Raw genomic sequence first — 27178 nt, forward strand, 5'->3', positions numbered from 1 at the left:
TTCCCCCTTTTTAGCCTCACTGCACCTCAGTCCAGAGCACAAAAAAAAAGCAACAAGGGCAAGAGTGCTTTCTCCCACTTTCCATTCCATCTACTAGGTCATTGGAGAAGAACTAAAGTCAGTAGCGACCCTTATTGGCAGCAGCCCACTACTTTGTTTGAAGACAAAGTGCTTTGTATTTGACTTAATACCTCTAGCGACCCGTTTTGTCTGCTTCCACTTTTGGGAGTCTGATTACTTTTTACCGGTTGTATCACACCTTTCTAAAATTCCTACTTTTTGTTGACCCCTTGCTCAACACTCTGTGAAGACAAAAGAAATGTTGTAAAATACACAGTCCTCCATTCCAATGAAACTGTGTGGCGTTCCATCGTTAACTCTGACATCGCAGTTCCGCTCATCCGCCCGCATCTCTTGCGCAGATGTGTATAGATGGGGGATTAGCTCAAATGGTAGAGCGCTCGCTTAGCATGCGAGAGGTAGCGGGATCGATGCCCGCATCCTCCCCACACATGCTTTTCCATCTTGAACCCCAGAGACAAACACTCATTTTCTGCACCTTCCGCTCGCTAGGAATGAGGATCAAAGGCTGGCAAAACCTTAGCTGGGGTATCCTTCGATAGCTCAGCTGGTAGAGCGGAGGACTGTAGATTGACAAAATGTTGAGAAAACTGTAATCCTTAGGTCGCTGGTTCGATTCCGGCTCGAAGGAACTTTTACGTCACGTTGATAACACACCGTCTTTCTTGTTGACCCTTTCCCGTTTGCATCCCATGATACAACAGCGTCTTCCTTACTCCACCGCTTTAGTGGAAAATGGCCCACATCTCTGGCAAACCATTTTTGGGCTTCTACCTGCCAGGGTAATTACCTATTACTGTTACCCTGACTCAATTAAAAAAGGGGAGTCGGGCAGCTTGCTAGAAAGAGTTACAGAGTTCAGCTGGGTAGGGTTGAGGATCAAAGGCCAAAAAAGACTCTTGTGGGGTATCCTTTCATAGCTCAGTGGCCATCAAGTTCCCCCTTTTTAGCCTCACTGCACCTCAGTCCAGAGCACAAAAAAAAGCAACAAGGGCAAGAGTGCTATCTCCCACTTTCCATTTCATCTACTAGGGCATTGGAGAAGAACTAAAGTCAGTAGCGACCCTTATTGGCAGCAGCCCACTACTTTGTTTGAAGACAAAGTGCTTTGTATTTGACTTAATACCTCTAGCGACCCGTTTTGTCTGCTTCCACTTTTGGGAGTCTGATTACTTTTTACTGGTTGTATCACACCTTTCTAAAATTCCTACTTTTTGTTGACCCCTTGCTCAACACTCTGTGAAGACAAAAGAAATGTTGTAAAATACACAGTCCTCCATTCCAATGAAACTGTGTGGCGTTCCATCGTTAACTCTGACATCGCAGTTCCGCTCATCCGCCCGCGTCTCTTGCACAGATGTGTATAGATGGGGGATTAGCTCAAATGGTAGAGCGCTCGCTTAGCATGCGAGAGGTAGCGGGATCGATGCCCGCATCCTCCACACACATGCTTTTCCATCTTGAACCCCAGAGACAAACACTCATTTTCTGCACCTTCCGCTCGCTAGGAATGAGGATCAAAGGCTGGCAAAACCTTAGCTGGGGTATCCTTCGATAGCTCAGCTGGTAGAGCGGAGGACTGTAGATTGACAAAATGTTGAGAAAACTGTAATCCTTAGGTCGCTGGTTCGATTCCGGCTCGAAGGAACTTTTACGTCACGTTGATAACACACCGTCTTTCTTGTTGACCCTTTCCCGTTTGCATCCCATGATACAACAGCGTCTTCCTTACTCCACCGCTTTAGTGGAAAACGGCCCACATCTCTGGCAAACCATTTTTGGGCTTCTACCTGCCAGGGTATTTACCTATTACTGTTACCCTGACTCAATTAAAAAAGGGGAGTCGGGCAGCTTGCTAGAAAGAGTTACAGAGTTCAGCTGGGTAGGGTTGAGGATCAAAGGCCAAAAAAGACTCTTGTGGGGTATCCTTTCATAGCTCAGTGGCCATCAAGTTCCCCCTTTTTAGCCTCACTGCACCTCAGTCCAGAGCACACAAAAAAAGCAACAAGGGCAAGAGTGCTTTCTCCCACTTTCCATTCCATCTACTAGGTCATTGGAGAAGAACTAAAGTCAGTAGCGACCCTTATTGGCAGCAGCCCACTACTTTGTTTGAAGACAAAGTGCTTTGTATTTGACTTAATACCTCTAGCGACCCGTTTTGTCTGCTTCCACTTTTGGGAGTCTGATTACTTTTTACCGGTTGTATCACACCTTTCTAAAATTCCTACTTTTTGTTGACCCCTTGCTCAACACTCTGTGAAGACAAAAGAAATGTTGTAAAATACACAGTCCTCCATTCCAATGAAACTGTGTGGCGTTCCATCGTTAACTCTGACATCGCAGTTCCGCTCATCCGCCCGCGTCTCTTGCGCAGATGTGTATAGATGGGGGATTAGCTCAAATGGTAGAGCGCTCGCTTAGCATGCGAGAGGTAGCGGGATCGATGCCCGCATCCTCCACACACATGCTTTTCCATCTTGAACCCCAGAGACAAACACTCATTTTCTGCACCTTCCGCTCGCTAGGAATGAGGATCAAAGGCTGGCAAAACCTTAGCTGTGGTATCCTTCGATAGCTCAGCTGGTAGAGCGGAGGACTGTAGATTGACAAAATGTTGAGAAAACTGTAATCCTTAGGTCGCTGGTTCGATTCCGGCTCGAAGGAACTTTTACGTCACGTTGATAACACACCGTCTTTCTTGTTGACCCTTTCCCGTTTGCATCCCATGATACAACAGCGTCTTCCTTACTCCACCGCTTTAGTGGAAAACGGCCCACATCTCTGGCAAACCATTTTTGGGCTTCTACCTGCCAGGGTAATTACCTATTACTGTTACCCTGACTCAATTAAAAAAGGGGAGTCGGGCAGCTTGCTAGAAAGAGTTACAGAGTTCAGCTGGGTAGGGTTGAGGATCAAAGGCCAAAAAAGACTCTTGTGGGGTATCCTTTCATAGCTCAGTGGCCATCAAGTTCCCCCTTTTTAGCCTCACTGCACCTCAGTCCAGAGCACAAAAAAAAGCAACAAGGGCAAGAGTGCTATCTCCCACTTTCCATTTCATCTACTAGGGCATTGGAGAAGAACTAAAGTCAGTAGCGACCCTTATTGGCAGCAGCCCACTACTTTGTTTGAAGACAAAGTGCTTTGTATTTGACTTAATACCTCTAGCGACCAGTTTTGTCTGCTTCCACTTTTGGGAGTCTGATTACTTTTTACCGGTTGTATCACACCTTTCTAAAATTCCTACTTTTTGTTGACCCCTTGCTCAACACTCTGTGAAGACAAAAGAAATGTTGTAAAATACACAGTCCTCCATTCCAATGAAACTGTGTGGCGTTCCATCGTTAACTCTGACATCGCAGTTCCGCTCATCCGCCCGCGTCTCTTGCGCAGATGTGTATAGATGGGGGATTAGCTCAAATGGTAGAGCGCTCGCTTAGCATGCGAGAGGTAGCGGGATCGATGCCCGCATCCTCCACACACATGCTTTTCCATCTTGAACCCCAGAGACAAACACTCATTTTCTGCACCTTCCGCTCGCTAGGAATGAGGATCAAAGGCTGGCAAAACCTTAGCTGGGGTATCCTTCGATAGCTCAGCTGGTAGAGCGGAGGACTGTAGATTGACAAAATGTTGAGAAAACTGTAATCCTTAGGTCGCTGGTTCGATTCCGGCTCGAAGGAACTTTTACGTCACGTTGATAACACACCGTCTTTCTTGTTGACCCTTTCCCGTTTGCATCCCATGATACAACAGCGTCTTCCTTACTCCACCGCTTTAGTGGAAAACGGCCCACATCTCTGGCAAACCATTTTTGGGCTTCTACCTGCCAGGGTAATTACCTATTACTGTTACCCTGACTCAATTAAAAAAGGGGAGTCGGGCAGCTTGCTAGAAAGAGTTACAGAGTTCAGCTGGGTAGGGTTGAGGATCAAAGGCCAAAAAAGACTCTTGTGGGGTATCCTTTCATAGCTCAGTGGCCATCAAGTTCCCCCTTTTTAGCCTCACTGCACCTCAGTCCAGAGCACAAAAAAAAAGCAACAAGGGCAAGAGTGCTATCTCCCACTTTCCATTCCATCTACTAGGTCATTGGAGAAGAACTAAAGTCAGTAGCGACCCTTATTGGCAGCAGCCCACTACTTTGTTTGAAGACAAAGTGCTTTGTATTTGACTTAATACCTCTAGCGACCCGTTTTGTCTGCTTCCACTTTTGGGAGTCTGATTACTTTTTACCGGTTGTATCACACCTTTCTAAAATTCCTACTTTTTGTTGACCCCTTGCTCAACACTCTGTGAAGACAAAAGAAATGTTGTAAAATACACAGTCCTCCATTCCAATGAAACTGTGTGGCGTTCCATCGTTAACTCTGACATCGCAGTTCCGCTCATCCGCCCGCGTCTCTTGCGCAGATGTGTATAGATGGGGGATTAGCTCAAATGGTAGAGCGCTCGCTTAGCATGCGAGAGGTAGCGGGATCGATGCCCGCATCCTCCACACACATGCTTTTCCATCTTGAACCCCAGAGACAAACACTCATTTTCTGCACCTTCCGCTCGCTAGGAATGAGGATCAAAGGCTGGCAAAACCTTAGCTGGGGTATCCTTCGATAGCTCAGCTGGTAGAGCGGAGGACTGTAGATTGACAAAATGTTGAGAAAACTGTAATCCTTAGGTCGCTGGTTCGATTCCGGCTCGAAGGAACTTTTACGTCACGTTGATAACACACCGTCTTTCTTGTTGACCCTTTCCCGTTTGCATCCCATGATACAACAGCGTCTTCCTTACTCCACCGCTTTAGTGGAAAACGGCCCACATCTCTGGCAAACCATTTTTGGGCTTCTACCTGCCAGGGTAATTACCTATTACTGTTACCCTGACTCAATTAAAAAAGGGGAGTCGGGCAGCTTGCTAGAAAGAGTTACAGAGTTCAGCTGGGTAGGGTTGAGGATCAAAGGCCAAAAAAGACTCTTGTGGGGTATCCTTTCATAGCTCAGTGGCCATCAAGTTCCCCCTTTTTAGCCTCACTGCACCTCAGTCCAGAGCACAAAAAAAAAGCAACAAGGGCAAGAGTGCTTTCTCCCACTTTCCATTCCATCTACTAGGTCATTGGAGAAGAACTAAAGTCAGTAGCGACCCTTATTGGCAGCAGCCCACTACTTTGTTTGAAGACAAAGTGCTTTGTATTTGACTTAATACCTCTAGCGACCCGTTTTGTCTGCTTCCACTTTTGGGAGTCTGATTACTTTTTACCGGTTGTATCACACCTTTCTAAAATTCCTACTTTTTGTTGACCCCTTGCTCAACACTCTGTGAAGACAAAAGAAATGTTGTAAAATACACAGTCCTCCATTCCAATGAAACTGTGTGGCGTTCCATCGTTAACTCTGACATCGCAGTTCCGCTCATCCGCCCGCGTCTCTTGCGCAGATGTGTATAGATGGGGGATTAGCTCAAATGGTAGAGCGCTCGCTTAGCATGCGAGAGGTAGCGGGATCGATGCCCGCATCCTCCGCACGCATGCTTTTCCATCTTGAACCCCAGAGACAAACACTCATTTTCTGCACCTTCCGCTCGCTAGGAATGAGGATCAAAGGCTGGCAAAACCTTAGCTGGGGTATCCTTCGATAGCTCAGCTGGTAGAGCGGAGGACTGTAGATTGACAAAATGTTGAGAAAACTGTAATCCTTAGGTCGCTGGTTCGATTCCGGCTCGAAGGAACTTTTACGTCACGTTGATAACACACCGTCTTTCTTGTTGACCCTTTCCCGTTTGCATCCCATGATACAACAGCGTCTTCCTTACTCCACCGCTTTAGTGGAAAACGGCCCACATCTCTGGCAAACCATTTTTGGGCTTCTACCTGCCAGGGTAATTACCTATTACTGTTACCCTGACTCAATTGAAAAAGGGGAGTCGGGCAGCTTGCTAGAAAGAGTTACAGAGTTCAGCTGGGTAGGGTTGAGGATCAAAGGCCAAAAAAGACTCTTGTGGGGTATCCTTTCATAGCTCAGTGGCCATCAAGTTCCCCTTTTTAGCCTCACTGCACCTCAGTCCAGAGCACAAAAAAAAGCAACAAGGGCAAGAGTGCTATCTCCCACTTTCCATTTCATCTACTAGGGCATTGGAGAAGAACTAAAGTCAGTAGCGACCCTTATTGGCAGCAGCCCACTACTTTGTTTGAAGACAAAGTGCTTTGTATTTGACTTAATACCTCTAGCGACCCGTTTTGTCTGCTTCCACTTTTGGGAGTCTGATTACTTTTTACCGGTTGTATCACACCTTTCTAAAATTCCTACTTTTTGTTGACCCCTTGCTCAACACTCTGTGAAGACAAAAGAAATGTTGTAAAATACACAGTCCTCCATTCCAATGAAACTGTGTGGCGTTCCATCGTTAACTCTGACATCGCAGTTCCGCTCATCCGCCCGCGTCTCTTGCGCAGATGTGTATAGATGGGGGATTAGCTCAAATGGTAGAGCGCTCGCTTAGCTTGCGAGAGGTAGCGGGATCGATGCCTGCATCCTCCACACACATGCTTTTCCATCTTGAACCCCAGAGACAAACACTCATTTTCTGCACCTTCCGCTCGCTAGGAATGAGGATCAAAGGCTGGCAAAACCTTAGCTGGGGTATCCTTTGATAGCTCAGCTGGTAGAGCGGAGGACTGTAGATTGACAAAATGTTGAGAAAACTGTAATCCTTAGGTCGCTGGTTCTATTCCGGCTCGAAGGAACTTTTACGTCACGTTGATAACACACCGTCTTTCTTGTTGACCCTTTCCCGTTTGCATCCCATGATACAACAGCGTCTTCCTTACTCCACCGCTTTAGTGGAAAACGGCCCACATCTCTGGCAAACCATTTTTGGGCTTCTACCTGCCAGGGTAATTACCTATTACTGTTACCCTGACTCAATTAAAAAAGGGGAGTCGGGCAGCTTGCTAGAAAGAGTTACAGAGTTCAGCTGGGTAGGGTTGAGGATCAAAGGCCAAAAAAGACTCTTGTGGGGTATCCTTTCATAGCTCAGTGGCCATCAAGTTCCCCCTTTTTAGCCTCACTGCACCTCAGTCCAGAGCACAAAAAAAAAGCAACAAGGGCAAGAGTGCTTTCTCCCACTTTCCATTCCATCTACTAGGTCATTGGAGAAGAACTAAAGTCAGTAGCGACCCTTATTGGCAGCAGCCCACTACTTTGTTTGAAGACAAAGTGCTTTGTATTTGACTTAATACCTCTAGCGACCCGTTTTGTCTGCTTCCACTTTTGGGAGTCTGATTACTGTTTACCGGTTGTATCACACCTTTCTAAAATTCCTACTTTTTGTTGACCCCTTGCTCAACACTCTGTGAAGACAAAAGAAATGTTGTAAAATACACAGTCCTCCATTCCAATGAAACTGTGTGGCGTTCCATCGTTAACTCTGACATCGCAGTTCCGCTCATCCGCCCGCGTCTCTTGCGCAGATGTGTATAGATGGGGGATTAGCTCAAATGGTAGAGCGCTCGCTTAGCATGCGAGAGGTAGCGGGATCGATGCCCGCATCCTCCACACACATGCTTTTCCATCTTGAACCCCAGAGACAAACACTCATTTTCTGCACCTTCCGCTCGCTAGGAATGAGGATCAAAGGCTGGCAAAACCTTAGCTGGGGTATCCTTCGATAGCTCAGCTGGTAGAGCGGAGGACTGTAGATTGACAAAATGTTGAGAAAACTGTAATCCTTAGGTCGCTGGTTCGATTCCGGCTCGAAGGAACTTTTACGTCACGTTGATAACACACCGTCTTTCTTGTTGACCCTTTCCCGTTTGCATCCCATGATACAACAGCGTCTTCCTTACTCCACCGCTTTAGTGGAAAACGGCCCACATCTCTGGCAAACCATTTTTGGGCTTCTACCTGCCAGGGTAATTACCTATTACTGTTACCCTGACTCAATTAAAAAAGGGGAGTCGGGCAGCTTGCTAGAAAGAGTTACAGAGTTCAGCTGGGTAGGGTTGAGGATCAAAGGCCAAAAAAGACTCTTGTGGGGTATCCTTTCATAGCTCAGTGGCCATCAAGTTCCCCCTTTTTAGCCTCACTGCACCTCAGTCCAGAGCACAAAAAAAAAGCAACAAGGGCAAGAGTGCTTTCTCCCACTTTCCATTCCATCTACTAGGTCATTGGAGAAGAACTAAAGTCAGTAGCGACCCTTATTGGCAGCAGCCCACTACTTTGTTTGAAGACAAAGTGCTTTGTATTTGACTTAATACCTCTAGCGACCCGTTTTGTCTGCTTCCACTTTTGGGAGTCTGATTACTTTTTACCGGTTGTATCACACCTTTCTAAAATTCCTACTTTTTGTTGACCCCTTGCTCAACACTCTGTGAAGACAAAAGAAATGTTGTAAAATACACAGTCCTCCATTCCAATGAAACTGTGTGGCGTTCCATCGTTAACTCTGACATCGCAGTTCCGCTCATCCGCCCGCGTCTCTTGCGCAGATGTGTATAGATGGGGGATTAGCTCAAATGGTAGAGCGCTCGCTTAGCATGCGAGAGGTAGCGGGATCGATGCCCGCATCCTCCACACGCATGCTTTTCCATCTTGAACCCCAGAGACAAACACTCATTTTCTGCACCTTCCGCTCGCTAGGAATGAGGATCAAAGGCTGGCAAAACCTTAGCTGGGGTATCCTTCGATAGCTCAGCTGGTAGAGCGGAGGACTGTAGATTGACAAAATGTTGAGAAAACTGTAATCCTTAGGTCGCTGGTTCGATTCCGGCTCGAAGGAACTTTTACGTCACGTTGATAACACACCGTCTTTCTTGTTGACCCTTTCCCGTTTGCATCCCATGATACAACAGCGTCTTCCTTACTCCACCGCTTTAGTGGAAAACGGCCCACATCTCTGGCAAACCATTTTTGGGCTTCTACCTGCCAGGGTAATTACCTATTACTGTTACCCTGACTCAATTGAAAAAGGGGAGTCGGGCAGCTTGCTAGAAAGAGTTACAGAGTTCAGCTGGGTAGGGTTGAGGATCAAAGGCCAAAAAAGACTCTTGTGGGGTATCCTTTCATAGCTCAGTGGCCATCAAGTTCCCCTTTTTAGCCTCACTGCACCTCAGTCCAGAGCACAAAAAAAAGCAACAAGGGCAAGAGTGCTATCTCCCACTTTCCATTTCATCTACTAGGGCATTGGAGAAGAACTAAAGTCAGTAGCGACCCTTATTGGCAGCAGCCCACTACTTTGTTTGAAGACAAAGTGCTTTGTATTTGACTTAATACCTCTAGCGACCCGTTTTGTCTGCTTCCACTTTTGGGAGTCTGATTACTTTTTACCGGTTGTATCACACCTTTCTAAAATTCCTACTTTTTGTTGACCCCTTGCTCAACACTCTGTGAAGACAAAAGAAATGTTGTAAAATACACAGTCCTCCATTCCAATGAAACTGTGTGGCGTTCCATCGTTAACTCTGACATCGCAGTTCCGCTCATCCGCCCGCGTCTCTTGCGCAGATGTGTATAGATGGGGGATTAGCTCAAATGGTAGAGCGCTCGCTTAGCTTGCGAGAGGTAGCGGGATCGATGCCTGCATCCTCCACACACATGCTTTTCCATCTTGAACCCCAGAGACAAACACTCATTTTCTGCACCTTCCGCTCGCTAGGAATGAGGATCAAAGGCTGGCAAAACCTTAGCTGGGTTATCCTTTGATAGCTCAGCTGGTAGAGCGGAGGACTGTAGATTGACAAAATGTTGAGAAAACTGTAATCCTTAGGTCGCTGGTTCTATTCCGGCTCGAAGGAACTTTTACGTCACGTTGATAACACACCGTCTTTCTTGTTGACCCTTTCCCGTTTGCATCCCATGATACAACAGCGTCTTCCTTACTCCACCGCTTTAGTGGAAAACGGCCCACATCTCTGGCAAACCATTTTTGGGCTTCTACCTGCCAGGGTAATTACCTATTACTGTTACCCTGACTCAATTAAAAAAGGGGAGTCGGGCAGCTTGCTAGAAAGAGTTACAGAGTTCAGCTGGGTAGGGTTGAGGATCAAAGGCCAAAAAAGACTCTTGTGGGGTATCCTTTCATAGCTCAGTGGCCATCAAGTTCCCCCTTTTTAGCCTCACTGCACCTCAGTCCAGAGCACAAAAAAAAAGCAACAAGGGCAAGAGTGCTTTCTCCCACTTTCCATTCCATCTACTAGGTCATTGGAGAAGAACTAAAGTCAGTAGCGACCCTTATTGGCAGCAGCCCACTACTTTGTTTGAAGACAAAGTGCTTTGTATTTGACTTAATACCTCTAGCGACCCGTTTTGTCTGCTTCCACTTTTGGGAGTCTGATTACTGTTTACCGGTTGTATCACACCTTTCTAAAATTCCTACTTTTTGTTGACCCCTTGCTCAACACTCTGTGAAGACAAAAGAAATGTTGTAAAATACACAGTCCTCCATTCCAATGAAACTGTGTGGCGTTCCATCGTTAACTCTGACATCGCAGTTCCGCTCATCCGCCCGCGTCTCTTGCGCAGATGTGTATAGATGGGGGATTAGCTCAAATGGTAGAGCGCTCGCTTAGCATGCGAGAGGTAGCGGGATCGATGCCCGCATCCTCCACACACATGCTTTTCCATCTTGAACCCCAGAGACAAACACTCATTTTCTGCACCTTCCGCTCGCTAGGAATGAGGATCAAAGGCTGGCAAAACCTTAGCTGGGGTATCCTTCGATAGCTCAGCTGGTAGAGCGGAGGACTGTAGATTGACAAAATGTTGAGAAAACTGTAATCCTTAGGTCGCTGGTTCGATTCCGGCTCGAAGGAACTTTTACGTCACGTTGATAACACACCGTCTTTCTTGTTGACCCTTTCCCGTTTGCATCCCATGATACAACAGCGTCTTCCTTACTCCACCGCTTTAGTGGAAAACGGCCCACATCTCTGGCAAACCATTTTTGGGCTTCTACCTGCCAGGGTAATTACCTATTACTGTTACCCTGACTCAATTAAAAAAGGGGAGTCGGGCAGCTTGCTAGAAAGAGTTACAGAGTTCAGCTGGGTAGGGTTGAGGATCAAAGGCCAAAAAAGACTCTTGTGGGGTATCCTTTCATAGCTCAGTGGCCATCAAGTTCCCCCTTTTTAGCCTCACTGCACCTCAGTCCAGAGCACAAAAAAAAAGCAACAAGGGCAAGAGTGCTTTCTCCCACTTTCCATTCCATCTACTAGGTCATTGGAGAAGAACTAAAGTCAGTAGCGACCCTTATTGGCAGCAGCCCACTACTTTGTTTGAAGACAAAGTGCTTTGTATTTGACTTAATACCTCTAGCGACCCGTTTTGTCTGCTTCCACTTTTGGGAGTCTGATTACTGTTTACCGGTTGTATCACACCTTTCTAAAATTCCTACTTTTTGTTGACCCCTTGCTCAACACTCTGTGAAGACAAAAGAAATGTTGTAAAATACACAGTCCTCCATTCCAATGAAACTGTGTGGCGTTCCATCGTTAACTCTGACATCGCAGTTCCGCTCATCCGCCCGCGTCTCTTGCGCAGATGTGTATAGATGGGGGATTAGCTCAAATGGTAGAGCGCTCGCTTAGCATGCGAGAGGTAGCGGGATCGATGCCCGCATCCTCCACACACATGCTTTTCCATCTTGAACCCCAGAGACAAACACTCATTTTCTGCACCTTCCGCTCGCTAGGAATGAGGATCAAAGGCTGGCAAAACCTTAGCTGGGGTATCCTTCGATAGCTCAGCTGGTAGAGCGGAGGACTGTAGATTGACAAAATGTTGAAAAAACTGTAATCCTTAGGTCGCTGGTTCGATTCCGGCTCGAAGGAACTTTTACGTCACGTTGATAACACACCGTCTTTCTTGTTGACCCTTTCCCGTTTGCATCCCATGATACAACAGCGTCTTCCTTACTCCACCGCTTTAGTGGAAAACGGCCCACATCTCTGGCAAACCATTTTTGGGCTTCTACCTGCCAGGGTAATTACCTATTACTGTTACCCTGACTCAATTAAAAAAGGGGAGTCGGGCAGCTTGCTAGAAAGAGTTACAGAGTTCAGCTGGGTAGGGTTGAGGATCAAAGGCCAAAAAAGACTCTTGTGGGGTATCCTTTCATAGCTCAGTGGCCATCAAGTTCCCCCTTTTTAGCCTCACTGCACCTCAGTCCAGAGCACAAAAAAAAAGCAACAAGGGCAAGAGTGCTTTCTCCCACTTTCCATTCCATCTACTAGGTCATTGGAGAAGAACTAAAGTCAGTAGCGACCCTTATTGGCAGCAGCCCACTACTTTGTTTGAAGACAAAGTGCTTTGTATTTGACTTAATACCTCTAGCGACCCGTTTTGTCTGCTTCCACTTTTGGGAGTCTGATTACTTTTTACCGGTTGTATCACACCTTTCTAAAATTCCTACTTTTTGTTGACCCCTTGCTCAACACTCTGTGAAGACAAAAGAAATGTTGTAAAATACACAGTCCTCCATTCCAATGAAACTGTGTGGCGTTCCATCGTTAACTCTGACATCGCAGTTCCGCTCATCCGCCCGCGTCTCTTGCGCAGATGTGTATAGATGGGGGATTAGCTCAAATGGTAGAGCGCTCGCTTAGCATGCGAGAGGTAGTGGGATCGATGCCCGCATCCTCCACACGCATGCTTTTCCATCTTGAACCCCAGAGACAAACACTCATTTTCTGCACCTTCCGCTCGCTAGGAATGAGGATCAAAGGCTGGCAAAACCTTAGCTGGGGTATCCTTCGATAGCTCAGCTGGTAGAGCGGAGGACTGTAGATTGACAAAATGTTGAGAAAACTGTAATCCTTAGGTCGCTGGTTCGATTCCGGCTCGAAGGAACTTTTACGTCACGTTGATAACACACCGTCTTTCTTGTTGACCCTTTCCCGTTTGCATCCCATGATACAACAGCGTCTTCCTTACTCCACCGCTTTAGTGGAAAACGGCCCAAATCTCTGGCAAACCATTTTTGGGCTTCTACCTGCCAGGGTAATTACCTATTACTGTTACCCTGACTCAATTGAAAAAGGGGAGTAGGGCAGCTTGCTAGAAAGAGTTACAGAGTTCAGCTGGGTAGGGTTGAGGATCAAAGGCCAAAAAAGACTCTTGTGGGGTATCCTTTCATAGCTCAGTGGCCATCAAGTTCCCCTTTTTAGCCTCACTGCACCTCAGTCCAGAGCACAAAAAAAAGCAACAAGGGCAAGAGTGCTATCTCCCACTTTCCATTTCATCTACTAGGGCATTGGAGAAGAACTAAAGTCAGTAGCGACCCTTATTGGCAGCAGCCCACTACTTTGTTTGAAGACAAAGTGCTTTGTATTTGACTTAATACCTCTAGCGACCCGTTTTGTCTGCTTCCACTTTTGGGAGTCTGATTACTTTTTACCGGTTGTATCACACCTTTCTAAAATTGCTACTTTTTGTTGACCCCTTGCTCAACACTCTGTGAAGACAAAAGAAATGTTGTAAAATACACAGTCCTCCATTCCAATGAAACTGTGTGGCGTTCCATCGTTAACTCTGACATCGCAGTTCCGCTCATCCGCCCGCGTCTCTTGCGCAGATGTGTATAGATGGGGGATTAGCTCAAATGGTAGAGCGCTCGCTTAGCTTGCGAGAGGTAGCGGGATCGATGCCTGCATCCTCCACACACATGCTTTTCCATCTTGAACCCCAGAGACAAACACTCATTTTCTGCACCTTCCGCTCGCTAGGAATGAGGATCAAAGGCTGGCAAAACCTTAGCTGGGGTATCCTTTGATAGCTCAGCTGGTAGAGCGGAGGACTGTAGATTGACAAAATGTTGAGAAAACTGTAATCCTTAGGTCGCTGGTTCTATTCCGGCTCGAAGGAACTTTTACGTCACGTTGATAACACACCGTCTTTCTTGTTGACCCTTTCCCGTTTGCATCCCATGATACAACAGCGTCTTCCTTACTCCACCGCTTTAGTGGAAAACGGCCCACATCTCTGGCAAACCATTTTTGGGCTTCTACCTGCCAGGGTAATTACCTATTACTGTTACCCTGACTCAATTAAAAAAGGGGAGTCGGGCAGCTTGCTAGAAAGAGTTACAGAGTTCAGCTGGGTAGGGTTGAGGATCAAAGGCCAAAAAAGACTCTTGTGGGGTATCCTTTCATAGCTCAGTGGCCATCAAGTTCCCCCTTTTTAGCCTCACTGCACCTCAGTCCAGAGCACAAAAAAAAAGCAACAAGGGCAAGAGTGCTTTCTCCCACTTTCCATTCCATCTACTAGGTCATTGGAGAAGAACTAAAGTCAGTAGCGACCCTTATTGGCAGCAGCCCACTACTTTGTTTGAAGACAAAGTGCTTTGTATTTGACTTAATACCTCTAGCGACCCGTTTTGTCTGCTTCCACTTTTGGGAGTCTGATTACTGTTTACCGGTTGTATCACACCTTTCTAAAATTCCTACTTTTTGTTGACCCCTTGCTCAACACTCTGTGAAGACAAAAGAAATGTTGTAAAATACACAGTCCTCCATTCCAATGAAACTGTGTGGCGTTCCATCGTTAACTCTGACATCGCAGTTCCGCTCATCCGCCCGCGTCTCTTGCGCAGATGTGTATAGATGGGGGATTAGCTCAAATGGTAGAGCGCTCGCTTAGCATGCGAGAGGTAGCGGGATCGATGCCCGCATCCTCCACACACATGCTTTTCCATCTTGAACCCCAGAGACAAACACTCATTTTCTGCACCTTCCGCTCGCTAGGAATGAGGATCAAAGGCTGGCAAAACCTTAGCTGGGGTATCCTTCGATAGCTCAGCTGGTAGAGCGGAGGACTGTAGATTGACAAAATGTTGAGAAAACTGTAATCCTTAGGTCGCTGGTTCGATTCCAGCTCGAAGGAACTTTTACGTCACGTTGATAACACACCGTCTTTCTTGTTGACCCTTTCCCGTTTGCATCCCATGATACAACAGCGTCTTCCTTACTCCACCGCTTTAGTGGAAAACGGCCCACATCTCTGGCAAACCATTTTTGGGCTTCTACCTGCCAGGGTAATTACCTATTACTGTTACCCTGACTCAATTAAAAAAGGGGAGTCGGGCAGCTTGCTAGAAAGAGTTACAGAGTTCAGCTGGGTAGGGTTGAGGATCAAAGGCCAAAAAAGACTCTTGTGGGGTATCCTTTCATAGCTCAGTGGCCATCAAGTTCCCCCTTTTTAGCCTCACTGCACCTCAGTCCAGAGCACAAAAAAAAAGCAACAAGGGCAAGAGTGCTTTCTCCCACTTTCCATTCCATCTACTAGGTCATTGGAGAAGAACTAAAGTCAGTAGCGACCCTTATTGGCAGCAGCCCACTACTTTGTTTGAAGACAAAGTGCTTTGTATTTGACTTAATACCTCTAGCGACCCGTTTTGTCTGCTTCCACTTTTGGGAGTCTGATTACTTTTTACCGGTTGTATCACACCTTTCTAAAATTCCTACTTTTTGTTGACCCCTTGCTCAACACTCTGTGAAGACAAAAGAAATGTTGTAAAATACACAGTCCTCCATTCCAATGAAACTGTGTGGCATTCCATCGTTAACTCTGACATCGCAGTTCCGCTCATCCGCCCGCGTCTCTTGCGCTGATGTGTATAGATGGGGGATTAGCTCAAATGGTAGAGCGCTCGCTTAGCATGCAAGAGGTAGCGGGATCGATGCCCGCATCCTCCACACACATGCTTTTCCATCTTGAAACCCCAGAGACAAACACTCATTTTCTGCACCTTCCGCTCGCTAGGAATGAGGATCAAAGGCTGGCAAAACCTTAGCTGGGGCATTCTTCGATAGCTCAGCTGGTAGAGCGGCGGATTGTAGATTGACAAAATGTTGAGAAAACTGTAATCCTTAGGTCGCTGGTTCGATTCCGGCTCGAAGGAACTTTTACGTCACGTTGATAACACACCGTCTTTCTTGTTGACCCTTTCCCGTTTGCATCCCATGATACAACAGCGTCTTCCTTACTCCACCGCTTTAGTGGAAAACGGCCCACATCTCTGGCAAACCATTTTTGGGCTTCTACCTGCCAGGGTAATTACCTATTACTGTTACCCTGACTCAATTAAAAAAGGGGAGTCGGGCAGCTTGCTAGAAAGAGTTACAGAGTTCAGCTGGGTAGGGTTGAGGATCAAAGGCCAAAAAAGACTCTTGTGGGGTATCCTTTCATAGCTCAGTGGCCATCAAGTTCCCCCTTTTTAGCCTCACTGCACCTCAGTCCAGAGCACACAAAAAAAGCAACAAGGGCAAGAGTGCTTTCTCCCACTTTCCATTCCATCTACTAGGTCATTGGAGAAGAACTAAAGTCAGTAGCGACCCTTATTGGCAGCAGCCCACTACTTTGTTTGAAGACAAAGTGCTTTGTATTTGACTTAATACCTCTAGCGACCCGTTTTGTCTGCTTCCACTTTTGGGAGTCTGATTACTTTTTACCGGTTGTATCACACCTTTCTAAAATTCCTACTTTTTGTTGACCCCTTGCTCAACACTCTGTGAAGACAAAAGAAATGTTGTAAAATACACAGTCCTCCATTCCAATGAAACTGTGTGGCGTTCCATCGTTAACTCTGACATCGCAGTTCCGCTTATCCGCCCGCGTCTCTTGCGCAGATGTGTATAGATGGGGGATTAGCTCAAATGGTAGAGCGCTCGCTTAGCATGCGAGAGGTAGCGGGATCGATGCCCGCATCCTCCACACACATGCTTTTCCATCTTGAACCCCAGAGACAAACACTCATTTTCTGCACCTTCCGCTCGCTAGGAATGAGGATCAAAGGCTGGCAAAACCTTAGCTGGGGTATCCTTCGATAGCTCAGCTGGTAGAGCGGAGGACTGTAGATTGACAAAATGTTGAGAAAACTGTAATCCTTAGGTCGCTGGTTCGATTCCGGCTCAAAGGAACTTTTACGTCACGTTGATAACACACCGTCTTTCTTGTTGACCCTTTCCCGTTTGCATCCCATGATACAACAGCGTCTTCCTTACTCCACCGCTTTAGTGGAAAACGGCCCACATCTCTGGCAAACCATTTTTGGGCTTCTACCTGCCAGGGTAATTACCTATTACTGTTACCCTGACTCAATTAAAAAAGGGGAGTCGGGCAGCTTGCTAGAAAGAGTTACAGAGTTCAGCTGGGTAGGGTTGAGGATCAAAGGCCAAAAAAGACTCTTGTGGGGTATCCTTTCATAGCTCAGTGGCCATCAAGTTCCCCCTTTTTAGCCTCACTGCACCTCAGTCCAGAGCACAAAAAAAAGCAACAAGGGCAAGAGTGCTATCTCCCACTTTCCATTTCATCTACTAGGGCATTGGAGAAGAACTAAAGTCAGTAGCGACCCTTATTGGCAGCAGCCCACTACTTTGTTTGAAGACAAAGTGCTTTGTATTTGACTTAATACCTCTAGCGACCCGTTTTGTCTGCTTCCACTTTTGGGAGTCTGATTACTGTTTACCGGTTGTATCACACCTTTCTAAAATTCCTACTTTTTGTTGACCCCTTGCTCAACACTCTGTGAAGACAAAAGAAATGTTGTAAAATACACAGTCCTCCATTCCAATGAAACTGTGTGGCGTTCCATCGTTAACTCTGACATTGCAGTTCCGCTCATCCGCCCGCGTCTCTTGCGCAGATGTGTATAGATGGGGGATTAGCTCAAATGGTAGAGCGCTCGCTTAGCTTGCGAGAGGTAGCGGGATCGATGCCTGCATCCTCCACACACATGCTTTTCCATCTTGAACCCCAGAGACAAACACTCATTTTCTGCACCTTCCGCTCGCTAGGAATGAGGATCAAAGGCTGGCAAAACCTTAGCTGGGGTATCCTTTGATAGCTCAGCTGGTAGAGCGGAGGACTGTAGATTGACAAAATGTTGAGAAAACTGTAATCCTTAGGTCGCTGGTTCTATTCCGGCTCGAAGGAACTTTTACGTCACGTTGATAACACACCGTCTTTCTTGTTGACCCTTTCCCGTTTGCATCCCATGATACAACAGCGTCTTCCTTACTCCACCGCTTTAGTGGAAAACGGCCCACATCTCTGGCAAACCATTTTTGGGCTTCTACCTGCCAGGGTAATTACCTATTACTGTTACCCTGACTCAATTAAAAAAGGGGAGTCGGGCAGCTTGCTAGAAAGAGTTACAGAGTTCAGCTGGGTAGGGTTGAGGATCAAAGGCCAAAAAAGACTCTTGTGGGGTATCCTTTCATAGCTCAGTGGCCATCAAGTTCCCCCTTTTTAGCCTCACTGCACCTCAGTCCAGAGCACAAAAAAAAAGCAACAAGGGCAAGAGTGCTTTCTCCCACTTTCCATTCCATCTACTAGGTCATTGGAGAAGAACTAAAGTCAGTAGCGACCCTTATTGGCAGCAGCCCACTACTTTGTTTGAAGACAAAGTGCTTTGTATTTGACTTAATACCTCTAGCGACCCGTTTTGTCTGCTTCCACTTTTGGGAGTCTGATTACTGTTTACCGGTTGTATCACACCTTTCTAAAATTCCTACTTTTTGTTGACCCCTTGCTCAACACTCTGTGAAGACAAAAGAAATGTTGTAAAATACACAGTCCTCCATTCCAATGAAACTGTGTGGCGTTCCATCGTTAACTCTGACATCGCAGTTCCGCTCATCCGCCCGCGTCTCTTGCGCAGATGTGTATAGATGGGGGATTAGCTTAAATGGTAGAGCGCTCGCTTAGCATGCGAGAGGTAGCGGGATCGATGCCCGTATCCTCCACACACATGCTTTTCCATCTTGAACCCCAGAGACAAACACTCATTTTCTGCACCTTCCGCTCGCTAGGAATGAGGATCAAAGGCTGGCAAAACCTTAGCTGGGGTATCCTTCGATAGCTCAGCTGGTAGAGCGGAGGACTGTAGATTGACAAAATGTTGAGAAAACTGTAATCCTTAGGTCGCTGGTTCGATTCCGGCTCGAAGGAACTTTTACGTCACGTTGATAACACACCGTCTTTCTTGTTGACCCTTTCCCGTTTGCATCCCATGATACAACAGCGTCTTCCTTACTCCACCGCTTTAGTGGAAAACGGCCCACATCTCTGGCAAACCATTTTTGGGCTTCTACCTGCCAGGGTAATTACCTATTACTGTTACCCTGACTCAATTAAAAAAGGGGAGTCGGGCAGCTTGCTAGAAAGAGTTACAGAGTTCAGCTGGGTAGGGTTGAGGATCAAAGGCCAAAAAAGACTCTTGTGGGGTATCCTTTCATAGCTCAGTGGCCATCAAGTTCCCCCTTTTTAGCCTCACTGCACCTCAGTCCAGAGCACAAAAAAAAAGCAACAAGGGCAAGAGTGCTTTCTCCCACTTTCCATTCCATCTACTAGGTCATTGGAGAAGAACTAAAGTCAGTAGCGACCCTTATTGGCAGCAGCCCACTACTTTGTTTGAAGACAAAGTGCTTTGTATTTGACTTAATACCTCTAGCGACCCGTTTTGTCTGCTTCCACTTTTGGGAGTCTGATTACTTTTTACCGGTTGTATCACACCTTTCTAAAATTCCTACTTTTTGTTGACCCCTTGCTCAACACTCTGTGAAGACAAAAGAAATGTTGTAAAATACACAGTCCTCCATTCCAATGAAACTGTGTGGCATTCCATCGTTAACTCTGACATCGCAGTTCCGCTCATCCGCCCGCGTCTCTTGCGCTGATGTGTATAGATGGGGGATTAGCTCAAATGGTAGAGCGCTCGCTTAGCATGCAAGAGGTAGCGGGATCGATGCCCGCATCCTCCACACACATGCTTTTCCATCTTGAACCCCAGAGACAAACACTCATTTTCTGCACCTTCCGCTCGCTAGGAATGAGGATCAAAGGCTGGCAAAACCTTAGCTGGGGCATCCTTCGATAGCTCAGCTGGTAGAGCGGCGGATTGTAGATTGACAAAATGTTGAGAAAACTGTAATCCTTAGGTCGCTGGTTCGATTCCGGCTCGAAGGAACTTTTACGTCACGTTGATAACACACCGTCTTTCTTGTTGACCCTTTCCCGTTTGCATCCCATGATACAACAGCGTCTTCCTTACTCCACCGCTTTAGTGGAAAACGGCCCACATCTCTGGCAAACCATTTTTGGGCTTCTACCTGCCAGGGTAATTACCTATTACTGTTACCCTGACTCAATTAAAAAAGGGGAGTCGGGCAGCTTGCTAGAAAGAGTTACAGAGTTCAGCTGGGTAGGGTTGAGGATCAAAGGCCAAAAAAGACTCTTGTGGGGTATCCTTTCATAGCTCAGTGGCCATCAAGTTCCCCCTTTTTAGCCTCACTGCACCTCAGTCCAGAGCACACAAAAAAAGCAACAAGGGCAAGAGTGCTTTCTCCCACTTTCCATTCCATCTACTAGGTCATTGGAGAAGAACTAAAGTCAGTAGCGACCCTTATTGGCAGCAGCCCACTACTTTGTTTGAAGACAAAGTGCTTTGTATTTGACTTAATACCTCTAGCGACCCGTTTTGTCTGCTTCCACTTTTGGGAGTCTGATTACTTTTTACCGGTTGTATCACACCTTTCTAAAATTCCTACTTTTTGTTGACCCCTTGCTCAACACTCTGTGAAGACAAAAGAAATGTTGTAAAATACACAGTCCTCCATTCCAATGAAACTGTGTGGCGTTCCATCGTTAACTCTGACATCGCAGTTCCGCTTATCCGCCCGCGTCTCTTGCGCAGATGTGTATAGATGGGGGATTAGCTCAAATGGTAGAGCGCTCGCTTAGCATGCGAGAGGTAGCGGGATCGATGCCCGCATCCTCCACACACATGCTTTTCCATCTTGAACCCCAGAGACAAACACTCATTTTCTGCACCTTCCGCTCGCTAGGAATGAGGATCAAAGGCTGGCAAAACCTTAGCTGAGGTATCCTTCGATAGCTCAGCTGGTAGAGCGGAGGACTGTAGATTGACAAAATGTTGAGAAAACTGTAATCCTTAGGTCGCTGGTTCGATTCCGGCTCAAAGGAACTTTTACGTCACGTTGATAACACACCGTCTTTCTTGTTGACCCTTTCCCGTTTGCATCCCATGATACAACAGCGTCTTCCTTACTCCACCGCTTTAGTGGAAAACGGCCCACATCTCTGGCAAACCATTTTTGGGCTTCTACCTGCCAGGGTAATTACCTATTACTGTTACCCTGACTCAATTAAAAAAGGGGAGTCGGGCAGCTTGCTAGAAAGAGTTACAGAGTTCAGCTGGGTAGGGTTGAGGATCAAAGGCCAAAAAAGACTCTTGTGGGGTATCCTTTCATAGCTCAGTGGCCATCAAGTTCCCCCTTTTTAGCCTCACTGCACCTCAGTCCAGAGCACAAAAAAAAGCAACAAGGGCAAGAGTGCTATCTCCCACTTTCCATTTCATCTACTAGGGCATTGGAGAAGAACTAAAGTCAGTAGCGACCCTTATTGGCAGCAGCCCACTACTTTGTTTGAAGACAAAGTGCTTTGTATTTGACTTAATACCTCTAGCGACCCGTTTTGTCTGCTTCCACTTTTGGGAGTCTGATTACTTTTTACCGGTTGTATCACACCTTTCTAAAATTCCTACTTTTTGTTGACCCCTTGCTCAACACTCTGTGAAGACAAAAGAAATGTTGTAAAATACACAGTCCTCCATTCCAATGAAACTGTGTGGCGTTCCATCGTTAACTCTGACATCGCAGTTCCGCTCATCCGCCCGCGTCTCTTGCGCAGATGTGTATAGATGGGGGATTAGCTCAAATGGTAGAGCGCTCGCTTAGCATGCGAGATGTAGCGGGATCGATGCCCGCATCCTCCACACACATGCTTTTCCATCTTGAACCCCAGAGACAAACACTCATTTTCTGCACCTTCCGCTCGCTAGGAATGAGGATCAAAGGCTGGCAAAACCTTAGCTGGGGTATCCTTCGATAGCTCAGCTGGTAGAGCGGAGGACTGTAGATTGACAAAATGTTGAGAAAACTGTAATCCTTAGGTCGCTGGTTCGATTCCGGCTTGAAGGAACTTTTACGTCACGTTGATAACACACCAGCTTTCTTGTTGACCCTTTCCCGTTTGCATCCCATGATACAACAGCGTCTTCCTTACTCCACCGCTTTAGTGGAAAACGGCCCACATCTCTGGCAAACCATTTTTGGGCTTCTACCTGCCAGGGTAATTACCTATTACTGTTACCCTGACTCAATTAAAAAAGGGGAGTCGGGCAGCTTGCTAGAAAGAGTTACAGAGTTCAGCTGGGTAGGGTTGAGGATCAAAGGCCAAAAAAGACTCTTGTGGGGTATCCTTTCATAGCTCAGTGGCCATCAAGTTCCCCCTTTTTAGCCTCACTGCACCTCAGTCCAGAGCACAAAAAAAAGCAACAAGGGCAAGAGTGCTTTCTCCCACTTTCCATTCCATCTACTAGGTCATTGGAGAAGAACTAAAGTCAGTAGCGACCCTTATTGGCAGCAGCCCACTACTTTGTTTGAAGACAAAGTGCTTTGTATTTGACTTAATACCTCTAGCGACCCGTTTTGTCTGCTTCCACTTTTGGGAGTCTGATTACTTTTTACCGGTTGTATCACACCTTTTTAAAATTCCTACTTTTTGTTGACCCCTTGCTCAACACTCTGTGAAGACAAAAGAAATGTTGTAAAATACACAGTCCTCCATTCCAATGAAACTGTGTGGCGTTCCATCGTTAACTCTGACATCGCAGTTCCGCTCATCCGCCCGCGTCGCTTGCGCAGATGTGTATAGATGGGGGATTAGCTCAAATGGTAGAGCGCTCGCTTAGCATGCGAGAGGTAGCGGGATCGATGCCCGCATCCTCCACACACATGCTTTTCCATCTTGAACCCCAGAGACAAACACTCATTTTCTGCACCTTCCGCTCGCTAGGAATGAGGATCAAAGGCTGGCAAAACCTTAGCTGGGGTATCCTTCGATAGCTCAGCTGGTAGAGCGGAGGACTGTAGATTGACAAAATGTTGAGAAAACTGTAATCCTTAGGTCGCTGGTTCGATTCCGGCTCGAAGGAACTTTTACGTCACGTTGATAACACACCGTCTTTCTTGTTGACCCTTTCCCGTTTGCATCCCATGATACAACAGCGTCTTCCTTACTCCACCGCTTTAGTGGAAAACGGCCCACATCTCTGGCAAACCATTTTTGGGCTTCTACCTGCCAGGGTAATTACCTATTACTGTTACCCTGACTCAATTAAAAAAGGGGAGTCGGGCAGCTTGCTAGAAAGAGTTACAGAGTTCAGCTGGGTAGGGTTGAGGATCAAAGGCCAAAAAAGACTCTTGTGGGGTATCCTTTCATAGCTCAGTGGCCATCAAGTTCCCCCTTTTTAGCCTCACTGCACCTCAGTCCAGAGCACAAAAAAAAAGCAACAAGGGCAAGAGTGCTATCTCCCACTTTCCATTTCATCTACTAGGGCATTGGAGAAGAACTAAAGTCAGTAGTGTCCCTTATTGGCAGCAGCCCACTACTTTGTTTGAAGACAAAGTGCTTTGTATTTGACTTAATACCTCTAGCGACCCATTTTGTCTGCTTCCACTTTTGGGAGTCTGATTACTTTTTACCGGTTGTATCACACCTTTCTAAAATTCCTACTTTTTGTTGACCCCTTGCTCAACACTCTGTGAAGACAAAAGAAATGTTGTAAAATACACAGTCCTCCATTCCAATGAAACTGTGTGGCGTTCCATCGTTAACTCTGACATCGCAGTTCCGCTCATCCGCCCGCGTCTCTTGCGCAGATGTGTATAGATGGGGGATTAGCTCAAATGGTAGAGCGCTCGCTTAGCATGCGAGAGGTAGCGGGATCGATGCCCGCATCCTCCACACACATGCTTTTCCATCTTGAACCCCAGAGACAAACAATCATTTTCTGCACCTTCCGCTCGCTAGGAATGAGGATCAAAGGCTGGCAAAACCTTAGCTGGGGTATCCTTCGATAGCTCAGCTGGTAGAGCGGAGGACTGTAGATTGACAAAATGTTGAGAAAACTGTAATCCTTAGGTCGCTGGTTCGATTCCGGCTCGAAGGAACTTTTACATCACGTTGATAACACACCGTCTTTCTTGTTGACCCTTTCCCGTTTGCATCCCATGATACAACAGCGTCTTCCTTACTCCACCGCTTTAGTGGAAAACGGCCCACATCTCTGGCAAACCATTTTTGGGCTTCTACCTGCCAGGGTAATTACCTATTACTGTTACCCTGACTCAATTAAAAAAGGGGAGTCGGGCAGCTTGCTAGAAAGAGTTACAGAGTTCAGCTGGGTAGGGTTGAGGATCAAAGGCCAAAAAAGACTCTTGTGGGGTATCCTTTCATAGCTCAGTGGCCATCAAGTTCCCCCTTTTTAGCCTCACTGCACCTCAGTCCAGAGCACAAAAAAAAAGCAACCAGGGCAAGAGTGCTTTCTCCCACTTTCCATTCCATCTACTAGGTCATTGGAGAAGAACTAAAGTCAGTAGCGACCCTTATTGGCAGCAGCCCACTACTTTGTTTGAAGACAAAGTGCTTTGTATTTGACTTAATACCTCTAGCGACCCGTTTTGTCTGCTTCCACTTTTGGGAGTCTGATTACTTTTTACCGGTTGTATCACACCTTTCTAAAATTCCTACTTTTTGTTGACCCCTTGCTCAACACTCTGTGAAGACAAAAGAAATGTTGTAAAATACACAGTCCTCCATTCCAATGAAACTGTGTGGCGTTCCATCGTTAACTCTGACATCGCAGTTCCGCTCATCCGCCCGCGTCGCTTGCGCAGATGTGTATAGATGGGGGATTAGCTCAAATGGTAGAGCGCTCGCTTAGCATGCGAGAGGTAGCGGGATCGATGCCCGCATCCTCCACACACATGCTTTTCCATCTTGAACCCCAGAGACAAACACTCATTTTCTGCACCTTCCGCTCGCTAGGAATGAGGATCAAAGGCTGGCAAAACCTTAGCTCGGGTATCCTTCGATAGCTCAGCTGGTAGAGCGGAGGACTGTAGATTGACAAAATGTTGAGAAAACTGTAATCCTTAGGTCGCTGGTTCGATTCCGGCTCGAAGGAACTTTTACGTCACGTTGATAACACACCGTCTTTCTTGTTGACCCTTTCCCGTTTGCATCCCATGATACAACAGCGTCTTCCTTACTCCACCGCTTTAGTGGAAAACGGCCCACATCTCTGGCAAACCATTTTTGGGCTTCTACCTGCCAGGGTAATTACCTATTACTGTTACCCTGACTCAATTAAAAAAGGGGAGTCGGGCAGCTTGCTAGAAAGAGTTACAGAGTTCAGCTGGGTAGGGTTGAGGATCAAAGGCCAAAAAAGACTCTTGTGGGGTATCCTTTCATAGCTCAGTGGTCATCAAGTTCCCCCTTTTTAGCCTCACTGCACCTCAGTCCAGAGCACAAAAAAAAAGCAACAAGGGCAAGAGTGCTATCTCCCACTTTCCATTTCATCTACTAGGGCATTGGAGAAGAACTAAAGTCAGTAGCGACCCTTATTGGCAGCAGCCCACTACTTTGTTTGAAGACAAAGTGCTTTGTATTTGACTTAATACCTCTAGCGACCCGTTTTGTCTGCTTCCACTTTTGGGAGTCTGATTACTTTTTACCGGTTGTATCACACCTTTCTAAAATTCCTACTTTTTGTTGACCCCTTGCTCAACACTCTGTGAAGACAAAAGAAATGTTGTAAAATACACAGTCCTCCATTCCAATGAAACTGTGTGGCGTTCCATCGTTAACTCTGACATCGCAGTTCCGCTCATCCGCCCGCGTCTCTTGCGCAGATGTGTATAGATGGGAGATTAGCTCAAATGGTAGAGCGCTCGCTGAGCATGCGAGAGGTAGCGGGATCGATGCCCGCATCCTCCACACATATGCTTTTCCATCTTGAACCCCAGAGACAAACATTCATTTTCTGCACCTTCCGCTCGCTAGGAATGAGGATTAAAGGCTGGCAAAACCTTAGCTGGGGTATCCTTCGATAGCTCAGCTGGTAGAGCGGAGGACTGTAGATTGACAAAATGTTGAGAAAACTGTAATCCTTAGGTTGCTGGTTCGATTCCGGCTCGAAGGAACTTTTACGTCACGTTGATAACACACCGTCTTTCTTGTTGACCCTTTCCCGTTTGCATCCCATGATACAACAGCGTCTTCCTTACTCCACCGCTTTAGTGGAAAACGGCCCACATCTCTGGCAAACCATTTTTGGGCTTCTACCTGCCAGGGTAATTACCTATTACTGTTACCCTGACTCAATTAAAAAAGGGGAGTCGGGCAGCTTGCTAGAAAGAGTTACAGAGTTCAGCTGGGTAGGGTTGAGGATCAAAGGTCAAAAAAGACTCTTGTGGGGTATCCTTTCATAGCTCAGTGGCCATCAAGTTCCCCCTTTTTAGCCTCACTGCACCTCAGTCCAGAGCACAAAAAAAAAGCAACAAGGGCAAGAGTGCTATCTCCCACTTTCCATTCCATCTACTAGGTCATTGGAGAAGAACTAAAGTCAGTAGCGACCCTTATTGGCAGCAGCCCACTACTTTGTTTGAAGACAAAGTGCTTTGTATTTGACTTAATACCTCTAGCGACCCGTTTTGTCTGCTTCCACTTTTGGGAGTCTGCTTACTTTTTACCGGTTGTATCACACCTTTCTAAAATTCCTACTTTTTGTTGACCCCTTGCTCAACACTCTGTGAAGACAAAAGAAATGTTGTAAAATACACAGTCCTCCATTCCAATGAAATTGTGTGGCGTTCCATCGTTAACTCTGACATCGCAGTTCCACTCATCCGCCCGCGTCTCTTGCGCAGATGTGTATAGATGGGGGATTAGCTCAAATGGTAGAGCGCTCGCTTAGCATGCGAGAGGTAGCGGGATCGATGCCCGCATCCTCCACACACATGCTTTTCCATCTTGAACCCCAGAGACAAACACTCATTTTCTGCACCTTCCGCTCGCTAGGAATGAGGATCAAAGGCTGGCAATACCTTAGCTGGGGTATCCTTCGATAGCTCAGCTGGTAGAGCGGAGGACTGTAGATTGACAAAATGTTGAGAAAACTGTAATCCTTAGGTCGCTGGTTCAATTCCGGCTCGAAGGAACTTTTACGTCACGTTGATAACACACCGTCTTTC

The 27178-nt window shown here is 46.6% G+C and overlaps 39 non-coding genes across 39 annotated transcripts; all 39 read left to right on the forward strand.

Moving 5' to 3' along the window:
* Positions 1-434: 434 nt before the first annotated feature.
* Positions 435-507, forward strand: TRNAA-AGC (transfer RNA alanine (anticodon AGC)). The gene has a single exon. It is a non-coding gene; the product is annotated as a tRNA-Ala (tRNA).
* A 106-nt stretch (positions 508-613) lies between these two features.
* Positions 614-712, forward strand: TRNAY-GUA (transfer RNA tyrosine (anticodon GUA)). The gene is made up of 2 exons: positions 614-650; positions 677-712. It is a non-coding gene; the product is annotated as a tRNA-Tyr (tRNA).
* A 738-nt stretch (positions 713-1450) lies between these two features.
* TRNAA-AGC (transfer RNA alanine (anticodon AGC)) lies at positions 1451-1523 on the forward strand. The gene has a single exon. It is a non-coding gene; the product is annotated as a tRNA-Ala (tRNA).
* A 106-nt stretch (positions 1524-1629) lies between these two features.
* Positions 1630-1728, forward strand: TRNAY-GUA (transfer RNA tyrosine (anticodon GUA)). The gene is made up of 2 exons: positions 1630-1666; positions 1693-1728. It is a non-coding gene; the product is annotated as a tRNA-Tyr (tRNA).
* Positions 1729-2467: 739 nt separating this feature from the next.
* TRNAA-AGC (transfer RNA alanine (anticodon AGC)) lies at positions 2468-2540 on the forward strand. Its single transcript has one exon. It is a non-coding gene; the product is annotated as a tRNA-Ala (tRNA).
* Positions 2541-2646: 106 nt separating this feature from the next.
* On the forward strand, positions 2647-2745 carry TRNAY-GUA (transfer RNA tyrosine (anticodon GUA)). Its single transcript has 2 exons — positions 2647-2683; positions 2710-2745. It is a non-coding gene; the product is annotated as a tRNA-Tyr (tRNA).
* A 738-nt stretch (positions 2746-3483) lies between these two features.
* Positions 3484-3556, forward strand: TRNAA-AGC (transfer RNA alanine (anticodon AGC)). Its single transcript has one exon. It is a non-coding gene; the product is annotated as a tRNA-Ala (tRNA).
* A 106-nt stretch (positions 3557-3662) lies between these two features.
* TRNAY-GUA (transfer RNA tyrosine (anticodon GUA)) lies at positions 3663-3761 on the forward strand. Its single transcript has 2 exons — positions 3663-3699; positions 3726-3761. It is a non-coding gene; the product is annotated as a tRNA-Tyr (tRNA).
* A 739-nt stretch (positions 3762-4500) lies between these two features.
* TRNAA-AGC (transfer RNA alanine (anticodon AGC)) lies at positions 4501-4573 on the forward strand. Its single transcript has one exon. It is a non-coding gene; the product is annotated as a tRNA-Ala (tRNA).
* Positions 4574-4679: 106 nt separating this feature from the next.
* On the forward strand, positions 4680-4778 carry TRNAY-GUA (transfer RNA tyrosine (anticodon GUA)). Its single transcript has 2 exons — positions 4680-4716; positions 4743-4778. It is a non-coding gene; the product is annotated as a tRNA-Tyr (tRNA).
* Positions 4779-5517: 739 nt separating this feature from the next.
* Positions 5518-5590, forward strand: TRNAA-AGC (transfer RNA alanine (anticodon AGC)). The gene has a single exon. It is a non-coding gene; the product is annotated as a tRNA-Ala (tRNA).
* Positions 5591-5696: 106 nt separating this feature from the next.
* TRNAY-GUA (transfer RNA tyrosine (anticodon GUA)) lies at positions 5697-5795 on the forward strand. The gene is made up of 2 exons: positions 5697-5733; positions 5760-5795. It is a non-coding gene; the product is annotated as a tRNA-Tyr (tRNA).
* A 1754-nt stretch (positions 5796-7549) lies between these two features.
* Positions 7550-7622, forward strand: TRNAA-AGC (transfer RNA alanine (anticodon AGC)). The gene has a single exon. It is a non-coding gene; the product is annotated as a tRNA-Ala (tRNA).
* A 106-nt stretch (positions 7623-7728) lies between these two features.
* Positions 7729-7827, forward strand: TRNAY-GUA (transfer RNA tyrosine (anticodon GUA)). Its single transcript has 2 exons — positions 7729-7765; positions 7792-7827. It is a non-coding gene; the product is annotated as a tRNA-Tyr (tRNA).
* Positions 7828-8566: 739 nt separating this feature from the next.
* TRNAA-AGC (transfer RNA alanine (anticodon AGC)) lies at positions 8567-8639 on the forward strand. Its single transcript has one exon. It is a non-coding gene; the product is annotated as a tRNA-Ala (tRNA).
* Positions 8640-8745: 106 nt separating this feature from the next.
* TRNAY-GUA (transfer RNA tyrosine (anticodon GUA)) lies at positions 8746-8844 on the forward strand. Its single transcript has 2 exons — positions 8746-8782; positions 8809-8844. It is a non-coding gene; the product is annotated as a tRNA-Tyr (tRNA).
* Positions 8845-10598: 1754 nt separating this feature from the next.
* On the forward strand, positions 10599-10671 carry TRNAA-AGC (transfer RNA alanine (anticodon AGC)). The gene has a single exon. It is a non-coding gene; the product is annotated as a tRNA-Ala (tRNA).
* A 106-nt stretch (positions 10672-10777) lies between these two features.
* On the forward strand, positions 10778-10876 carry TRNAY-GUA (transfer RNA tyrosine (anticodon GUA)). The gene is made up of 2 exons: positions 10778-10814; positions 10841-10876. It is a non-coding gene; the product is annotated as a tRNA-Tyr (tRNA).
* A 739-nt stretch (positions 10877-11615) lies between these two features.
* Positions 11616-11688, forward strand: TRNAA-AGC (transfer RNA alanine (anticodon AGC)). Its single transcript has one exon. It is a non-coding gene; the product is annotated as a tRNA-Ala (tRNA).
* Positions 11689-11794: 106 nt separating this feature from the next.
* Positions 11795-11893, forward strand: TRNAY-GUA (transfer RNA tyrosine (anticodon GUA)). The gene is made up of 2 exons: positions 11795-11831; positions 11858-11893. It is a non-coding gene; the product is annotated as a tRNA-Tyr (tRNA).
* Positions 11894-12632: 739 nt separating this feature from the next.
* On the forward strand, positions 12633-12705 carry TRNAA-AGC (transfer RNA alanine (anticodon AGC)). The gene has a single exon. It is a non-coding gene; the product is annotated as a tRNA-Ala (tRNA).
* Positions 12706-12811: 106 nt separating this feature from the next.
* On the forward strand, positions 12812-12910 carry TRNAY-GUA (transfer RNA tyrosine (anticodon GUA)). Its single transcript has 2 exons — positions 12812-12848; positions 12875-12910. It is a non-coding gene; the product is annotated as a tRNA-Tyr (tRNA).
* Positions 12911-14664: 1754 nt separating this feature from the next.
* TRNAA-AGC (transfer RNA alanine (anticodon AGC)) lies at positions 14665-14737 on the forward strand. Its single transcript has one exon. It is a non-coding gene; the product is annotated as a tRNA-Ala (tRNA).
* Positions 14738-14843: 106 nt separating this feature from the next.
* TRNAY-GUA (transfer RNA tyrosine (anticodon GUA)) lies at positions 14844-14942 on the forward strand. Its single transcript has 2 exons — positions 14844-14880; positions 14907-14942. It is a non-coding gene; the product is annotated as a tRNA-Tyr (tRNA).
* A 1757-nt stretch (positions 14943-16699) lies between these two features.
* Positions 16700-16772, forward strand: TRNAA-AGC (transfer RNA alanine (anticodon AGC)). Its single transcript has one exon. It is a non-coding gene; the product is annotated as a tRNA-Ala (tRNA).
* A 2139-nt stretch (positions 16773-18911) lies between these two features.
* On the forward strand, positions 18912-19010 carry TRNAY-GUA (transfer RNA tyrosine (anticodon GUA)). The gene is made up of 2 exons: positions 18912-18948; positions 18975-19010. It is a non-coding gene; the product is annotated as a tRNA-Tyr (tRNA).
* A 918-nt stretch (positions 19011-19928) lies between these two features.
* On the forward strand, positions 19929-20027 carry TRNAY-GUA (transfer RNA tyrosine (anticodon GUA)). Its single transcript has 2 exons — positions 19929-19965; positions 19992-20027. It is a non-coding gene; the product is annotated as a tRNA-Tyr (tRNA).
* A 739-nt stretch (positions 20028-20766) lies between these two features.
* TRNAA-AGC (transfer RNA alanine (anticodon AGC)) lies at positions 20767-20839 on the forward strand. The gene has a single exon. It is a non-coding gene; the product is annotated as a tRNA-Ala (tRNA).
* Positions 20840-21782: 943 nt separating this feature from the next.
* Positions 21783-21855, forward strand: TRNAA-AGC (transfer RNA alanine (anticodon AGC)). The gene has a single exon. It is a non-coding gene; the product is annotated as a tRNA-Ala (tRNA).
* A 106-nt stretch (positions 21856-21961) lies between these two features.
* Positions 21962-22060, forward strand: TRNAY-GUA (transfer RNA tyrosine (anticodon GUA)). Its single transcript has 2 exons — positions 21962-21998; positions 22025-22060. It is a non-coding gene; the product is annotated as a tRNA-Tyr (tRNA).
* Positions 22061-22798: 738 nt separating this feature from the next.
* TRNAA-AGC (transfer RNA alanine (anticodon AGC)) lies at positions 22799-22871 on the forward strand. The gene has a single exon. It is a non-coding gene; the product is annotated as a tRNA-Ala (tRNA).
* Positions 22872-22977: 106 nt separating this feature from the next.
* Positions 22978-23076, forward strand: TRNAY-GUA (transfer RNA tyrosine (anticodon GUA)). Its single transcript has 2 exons — positions 22978-23014; positions 23041-23076. It is a non-coding gene; the product is annotated as a tRNA-Tyr (tRNA).
* Positions 23077-23815: 739 nt separating this feature from the next.
* TRNAA-AGC (transfer RNA alanine (anticodon AGC)) lies at positions 23816-23888 on the forward strand. Its single transcript has one exon. It is a non-coding gene; the product is annotated as a tRNA-Ala (tRNA).
* A 106-nt stretch (positions 23889-23994) lies between these two features.
* On the forward strand, positions 23995-24093 carry TRNAY-GUA (transfer RNA tyrosine (anticodon GUA)). Its single transcript has 2 exons — positions 23995-24031; positions 24058-24093. It is a non-coding gene; the product is annotated as a tRNA-Tyr (tRNA).
* Positions 24094-24832: 739 nt separating this feature from the next.
* TRNAA-AGC (transfer RNA alanine (anticodon AGC)) lies at positions 24833-24905 on the forward strand. The gene has a single exon. It is a non-coding gene; the product is annotated as a tRNA-Ala (tRNA).
* A 106-nt stretch (positions 24906-25011) lies between these two features.
* TRNAY-GUA (transfer RNA tyrosine (anticodon GUA)) lies at positions 25012-25110 on the forward strand. Its single transcript has 2 exons — positions 25012-25048; positions 25075-25110. It is a non-coding gene; the product is annotated as a tRNA-Tyr (tRNA).
* A 918-nt stretch (positions 25111-26028) lies between these two features.
* Positions 26029-26127, forward strand: TRNAY-GUA (transfer RNA tyrosine (anticodon GUA)). Its single transcript has 2 exons — positions 26029-26065; positions 26092-26127. It is a non-coding gene; the product is annotated as a tRNA-Tyr (tRNA).
* Positions 26128-26866: 739 nt separating this feature from the next.
* On the forward strand, positions 26867-26939 carry TRNAA-AGC (transfer RNA alanine (anticodon AGC)). The gene has a single exon. It is a non-coding gene; the product is annotated as a tRNA-Ala (tRNA).
* Positions 26940-27045: 106 nt separating this feature from the next.
* On the forward strand, positions 27046-27144 carry TRNAY-GUA (transfer RNA tyrosine (anticodon GUA)). Its single transcript has 2 exons — positions 27046-27082; positions 27109-27144. It is a non-coding gene; the product is annotated as a tRNA-Tyr (tRNA).
* The last annotated feature ends 34 nt before the right edge of the window (positions 27145-27178 follow it).

The sequence above is a fragment of the Hyperolius riggenbachi genome, chromosome 4 (assembly GCF_040937935.1).
Source record: "Hyperolius riggenbachi isolate aHypRig1 chromosome 4, aHypRig1.pri, whole genome shotgun sequence".
Lineage (NCBI taxonomy): Eukaryota > Metazoa > Chordata > Amphibia > Anura > Hyperoliidae > Hyperolius > Hyperolius riggenbachi.